This window comes from Schistocerca serialis, chromosome 3 (genome assembly GCF_023864345.2).
Source record: "Schistocerca serialis cubense isolate TAMUIC-IGC-003099 chromosome 3, iqSchSeri2.2, whole genome shotgun sequence".
Lineage (NCBI taxonomy): Eukaryota > Metazoa > Arthropoda > Insecta > Orthoptera > Acrididae > Schistocerca > Schistocerca serialis.
Window position 1 is genome coordinate 601,958,705 of NC_064640.1, and position 6,993 is coordinate 601,965,697.

At 43.6% G+C, this 6,993-nt stretch overlaps 1 non-coding gene across 1 annotated transcript; it reads right to left on the bottom strand.

Moving 5' to 3' along the window:
- Nucleotides 1–2,112: 2,112 nt before the first annotated feature.
- Trnat-ugu (transfer RNA threonine (anticodon UGU)) lies at nucleotides 2,113–2,186 on the bottom strand. Its single transcript has one exon. It is a non-coding gene; the product is annotated as a tRNA-Thr (tRNA).
- Nucleotides 2,187–6,993: the final 4,807 nt, after the last annotated feature.

Consider the following 6,993-nt stretch of genomic DNA (forward strand, 5'->3'; position numbering starts at 1 on the left):
GTTCAGGTACTCACAGAATTAGTACCGCAGTGACATGGTGCACTGTCGTGCTGAAATCACATTATTTCATAGATAATCTCCAACGACTGAGTCAGAACATCTCGAATGAAAGCAGTCAGTTGTTTGTTTCGGAACACAGTCAGCTGACAAACACACTGTTGGCACGCATTACCCATTCAGGAATTCGTACCGACAGAAATATTCATTTCCGAGCACCTCAAAATAGTCAGTTTACGATACCCTACCGTCTGCAGAAATTTTGACTTTAGGGATATCCTACAGACGTGTGGCAAAACAGTGATACATGAGGAATTGAAAAGAGAAGTTTTTAGAATTATGTGCACTTACAATTCTAATGTTCTGGACGTACTAATAGCTGTTTTTGAGCATTTTCAAAACTCCATGGTTTCCAAAGCTTACTCAAAGCGAATTGCAAGTGGAAAATCCAAGAAGTTGAAGACTGGTTCGTCCAAATAAGGTAGCGCTCCGTAGTAGTACGAGTAGTATTAGGTAGGAAAGTTTTCGTTGAAGGTCGCATCAACATCGATGACAAAAAATACAACAATCGCAAGGTTTGGACAAGAATGAAGGAAATAATCCGCCGGGGAAGTATCATTGTTTCGTGAAGTGAACATCGCGAATTTGAGCCCCGTCTCGGACATGAGTATGTCTTAAATGTGCCGTTACTGTGTGGGTAACTTGCAAAACTCGAAATCACGAGTTGTGATTCTAAATGTAACGAAAAAGAAAATTCATTGAAAGAATTAAGATCAATGTATAATAAGAGCTTTTAAATAGATGTGTAAGAATTCCTTGTGGTATGTCCAGATACTTTAGAGACAAAACTATACAGACGACTGAACAGCTTAACCCGAGTATTTCGACTTTAGAAAACAATGGTGGTAAATACACACACACCTCTACAGGGTGTTTCAACAATACTTTTACAAACTCAGGAGTTAGGTTCTTTACACTAAATCAAGAAAAAAATATGCAGTAAACTTGGGCTCTAAAATGCATAAAATGAAGTGAAATGATCGTATGGCATTGTTGGCCGGGAGGCCTCTTCCGGGGGCGTTCGGCCGTCGGGTTGCAAGTATCATTCCAGTCGGCGCCACATTGGGCGACTTGCGTTTCGGTGATGACGACGAAAGGATGATGAGGACAACGCAACACCAAGTCCCCGCGCGGAGAATATCCCCATGACGGTTGGGAATCGAAATGCATACAACGAGACAGACAAAAACCCCCGCTTTCACAGTCTTGCCATTTCACTTTCACGATATTCCTGACGCGGTGCTAATAATATTTATTGAGAAGCTTCGGATGTTTTCTGTAAGTGATCCAGGCCTCGTGAGAGTTAGTGTAATGATTATCCGACACACAAAGAGTTTGGTCAGAGTGCGAAGGCCATGATTATCAAAGAGCTTGTTCCTCAAATGGCCAAACGTAGTGCTAGCACATCTTATTGATACTGGATTTCATCATCAATATTTGCGTTTGCCGAGAGATGGCTGTCAGCAGAAGGAAAGTGTCGAACATTCTGCAAGATTTCACCATTGTCTCGTATGGCTAGATTTGTATAGATGGTATTTTGTGATGATTGATACAAAATTTGAGTTTTCCTGGCGTTAACATCTAGATCGATGCTCATGTATGCCTTATTTAATACATTCAAAAATTCTTGAAGGCACTCCTCTGTGTTGACCGTAAAATGATAATCTGGAATCTGGAGTTCGATGAGAGAGGCTGTGATTACCTTGGTAATAAATCCCACCAACCGTCCGATCCATTGTTTCAACTCTTGATGGAAGTTTTCCTTCAACGAGATGTGGTAAAGCTCCAAAAAATATTGAAAACAAGGTAGGAGCAGAGACACATCCCTGTCTTGATTTCAAAAGCCTCTCTGAATGCACTGTAATTATTGAGGATGGTGGGGCTCATGATGTCACGCAGCAGGCAAATTTTATGTATATATTCTGGGGAGCATCCAATTGAAGACAGGACCCTCTAAAGAGCGTGTCGATTAACCTTTACAAGATCACAGTGAACTGAACACCCTTAGCTGCTTACAGGCGTTGACATACATCAACGGAGACAGATGAAAATGTGTGCCCCGACTGGGACTCGAACCCAGGATCTCCTGCTTACATGGCAGACGCTCTATCCACCTGAGCCACCGAGGACACAGATGATAGCGAGACTGCAGGGATTTATCTCTGGCACGCCTCCCGCGAAAACCCACATCCTTTTTACAAGATCTATGAAGGCTCTGTGGAGGAGGGGGCATATTTTATTCTCTTGATATCTGCTGCTGCATTTTCCGTGCGCTAAAGGTCATGAACTGCGCTCAAGATTGGTCTAAGACTACACTGTATTTCTGGCAGGGCATCTTCAGCGAGGGACATCAGGTGTTTAGATAGAATTACAGGGCTATTACAAATGATTGAAGCGATTTCATAAATTCACTGTAGCTCCATTCATTGACATATGGTCACGACACACTACAGATACGTAGAAAAACTCAGAAAGTTTTGTTCGGCTGAAGCCGCACTTCAGGTTTCTGTCGCCAGAGCGCGCGAGAGCGCAGTGAGACAAAATGGCGACAGGAGCCGAGAAAGCGTGTGTCGTGCTTGAAATGCACTCACATCAGTCAGTCATAACAGTGCAACGACACTTCAGGACGAAGTTCAACAAAGATCCACCAACTGCTAACTCCATTCGGCGATGGTATGCGCAGTTTAAAGCTTCTGGATGCCTCTGTAAGGGGAAATCAACGGGTCGGCCTGCAGTGAGCGAAGAAACGGTTGAACGCGTGCGGCAAGTTTCACGCGTAGCCCGCGGAAGTCGACGAATAAAGCAAGCAGGGAGCTAGACGTACCACAGCCGACGGTTTGGAAAATCTTATGGAAAAGGCTAAAGCAGAAGCCTTACCGTTTACAATTGCTACAAGCCCTGACACCCGATGACAAAGTCAAACGCTTTGAATTTTCGGCGCGGTTGCAACAGCTCATGGAAGAGGATGCGTTCAGTGCGACACCTGTTTTCAGTGATGAAGCAACATTTTTTCTTAATGGTGAAGTGAACAGACACAATGTGCGAATCTGGGCGGTAGAGAATCCTCACGCATTCGTGCAGCAAATTCGCAATTCACCAAAAGTTAACGTATTTTGTGCAATCTCACGGTTTAAAGTTTACGGCCCCTTTTTCTTCTGCGAAAAAAACTTTACAGGACACGTGTATCTGGACATGCTGGAAAATTGGCTCATGCCACAACTGGAGACCGACAGCGCCGACTTCATCTTTCAACTGGATGGTGCTCCACCGCACTTCCATCATGATGTTCGGCATTTCTTAAACAGGAGATTGGAAAACCGATGGATCGGTCGTGGTGGAGATCATGTTCAGCAATTCATGTCATGGCCTCCACGCTCTTGTGACTTAACCCCATGCGATTTCTTTCTGTGGGGTTATGTGAAAGATTCAGTGTTTAAACCTCCTCTACCAAGAAACGTGCCAGAACTGTGAGCTTGCATCAACGATGCTTTCGAACTCATTGATGGGGACATGCTGCGCCGAGTGTGGGAGGAACTTGATTATCGGCTTGATGTCTGCTGAATCACTAAAGGGGCACATATCGAACATTTGTGAATGCCAAAAAAAACTTTTTGAGTTTTTGTATGTGTGTGCAAAGCATTGTGAAAATATCTCAAATAATAAAGTTATTGTAGAGCTGTGAAATCGCTTCAATCATTTGTAATAACCCTGTATTTAGTTTCCGAGCTGCCGGAAGTAGGCATATTCCCCACTAGTTGCCACAGTCGGTATTATCCCACTGTTTGTATATGTTTACGATCAAAGCATCTTGAAAGTCAGCTAGAATCGTTTCAGTATCCTATGTCTTGACTATATAATCAGCTGTATATGTTGAGTTAGCTTAGGGCCTTCTTTCTTATAAAACTGTACAGGCATCCCGTTTATACCAGCTGGTTTAGCTGATCGATAACCGCTTCGACTCCTGAAAAGAAGGAACGTCAACAAGTTGATACTGACGAGGACTGACGGAGCAACAGGCTATGAGATGTCCAGTGCCGCCTGTGGATCATAAAGGATTTATGTCTTGGATGGCCAGACCCTAGATAGTTTTCGTGGTATTAAAAATGCCCGAGTATTGTTGGTGTCTGCTAGGTTCTGCATTGCAAGTGGTTTGTTTTCTACCATTCATTCTTAAGAGTTCGGGTTATTCTTTGAACTTCACTATGGCTGCTAGGAGTTGCTTATTGAAGATTGAGATGGGATTGTTCTGCATAGCAATGACAGCTTGCCTCTTTCGATCTATAAGACGTTAAATTTCAAGGTCGTTATAATCAAACACTCCTGATGTCTTCTCGGAGCGCAGCTAAATTCTCTTTAGAAGCTGATACAACGACTGCCTTGAACGTCGACCAGTGTTGTTCAGTGCTGTCTGGATATTCACATGCAGGTTTTTCGTCAACGATCTGACGAAATTGTGTTGGCATTTGTTTTTTCTTGTGGTCGAAATATCACACTTATCACAAGCGCGAACAATAACGTAATTTATCAGATGCCAGTGCTCCGATACGGCGTGTTGCCACGATGTTTTGAACTTGTCTTTTTGGCTGAAGAGAGTAATGATACGGTCGTGTTCCGAAGATTTGGATAGCAATAAAAATTCCGTTGGAAATTTTCTTATCCTCTCCGCCTTTCCCAATGGGACCAGGCCACAACGTAGTATCCTTACATAACCTGGCATTCAAGTCTCGAACCTCCGCCGCGCAGGGAACGCTATTGAGGAAGTTTAGAGAACCAACATTTGTGACAGACTGAAAAGTGATTGTGCTGCCTCCGACTTTCATCTCACCAAGCGACAAACAAAATGTAATGTGAGGAGGGCTATGCGAGAGGCGTTCAATGAATTCGAAAGTAAAGTTCTGTGTACTGACTTGGCAGAAAATCCTAAGAAATTTTGGTCTTATTTCAAAGCGGTAGGTGGATCAAAACAAAATGTCCTGACACTCTGTGATCAAAATGGTACTGAAACAGAGGATGACAGACTAAAGACCGAAGTACTAAATGTCTTTTTCCAAAGCTGTTTCACAGAGGAAGACTGCACTGTAGTTCCCTCTCTAGATTGTCGCATAGATGACAAAATGGTAGATATCGAAATAGACGACAGAGGGCTAGTGAAATAATTAAAATCTGTCAAAAGAGGAAAGGCCACAGGACCTGATGGGATACCAGTTCGATTTTACACAGAGTACGCGAAGGAACTTGCCCCCCTTCTTGCAGCGGTGTACCGTAGGTCTCTAGAAGAGCGTAGCGTTCCAAAGGATTGGAAAAGGGCACAGGTCATCCTCGTTTTTAAGAAGGGACGTCGAACAGATGTGCGGAACTATAGACCTATATCTCTAACGTCGATCAGTTGCAGAATTTTGGAACACGTATTATGTTCGAGTACAATGACTTTTCTGGAGACTAGAAATCGACTCTGTAGGAATCAGCATGGATTTCGAAAAAGACGATCGTGTGAAACCCAGCTCGCGCTATTCGTCCACGAGACTCAGAGGGCCATAGGCACGGGTTCCAAAGTAGATGCCGTGTATCTTGACTTCCGCAAGGCGTTCGATACAGTTTCCCACAGTCGTTTAATGAACAAAGTAAGAGCATATGGACTATCAGACCAATTGTGTAATTGGTTTGAAGAGATCCTAGATAACAGAACGCAGCATGTCATTCTCAATGGAGAGAAGTTTTCCGAAGTAAGAGTGATTTCAGGTGTGCCGCAGGGGAGTGTCGTAGGACCGTTGCTATTCACAATATATGTAAATGACCTTGTGGATAACATCGGGAGTTCACTGAGGCTTTTTGCGGATGATGCTGTGGCATGTCGTGAGGTTGTAAGAATGGAAAATTGTACTGAAATGCAGGAGGATCTGCAACGAATTGACGCATGGTGCAGGGAATGGCAATTGAATCTCAATGTAGACAAGTGTAATGTGCTGCGAATACATAGAAAGAAAGATCTTTATCATTTAGCTACAATACAGCACGTCAGCAACTGGAAGCAGTTAATTCCATAAATTATCTGGGAGTAGGCATTAGGAGTGATTTGAAATGGAATGATCGTATAAAGTTGATCGTCGGTAAAGCAGATGCCAGACTGAGATTCATTGGAAGAGTCCTAAGGAAATGCAATTCGAAAACAAAGGAAGTAGGTTACAGTACACTTGTTCGCCCACTGCTTGAATATTGCTCACCAATGTGGGATCCGTACCAGATAGGGTTGATAGAGGAGATAGAGAAGATCCGACGGAGAGCAGCGCGCTTCGTTACAGGATCATTTAGTAATCGCGAAAGCGTTACGGAGATGATAGATAAACTCCAGTGGAAGACTTTGCAGGTGAGATGCTCAGTAGCTCGGTACGGGCTTTTGTTGAAGTTTCGAGAACATACCTTCACCGAGGAGTCAAGCAGTATATTGCTCTCTCCTACGTATATCTCGCGAAGAGACCATGAGGATAAAATCAGAGAGATTAGAGCCCACACAGAGGCATACCGACAATCTTTCTTTCCACGAACAATACGAGACTGGAATAGAAAGGAGAACCGATAGAGGTACTCAAAGCACCCTCCGCCACACACCGCCAGGTGGCTTGCGGAGTATGGATGTAGATGTAGATGGAGATGTAGACTAGAAGGACCGAATTAGGGAGATGAGGGCTCGTACTGAGACCTACAGTCAGTTTGTGTTCCCTCGCTCCAATTGCGAGTGGAACAGTAATTGGTGTGTCTAGTACTGTTGCAAAATACACTCCGACAGCACTGTACTGTGGCTTCCGAAATATGTATGTAGACATAGAATTATGTATCGAATGCGGCGTTATGTAACGCCGTCTCTCTCTCTTTTATTTTATGCAGCTTCGTAGAGCATCGGCAGCATCCAGTGAACATAATATGTTTCTAATGCAACAC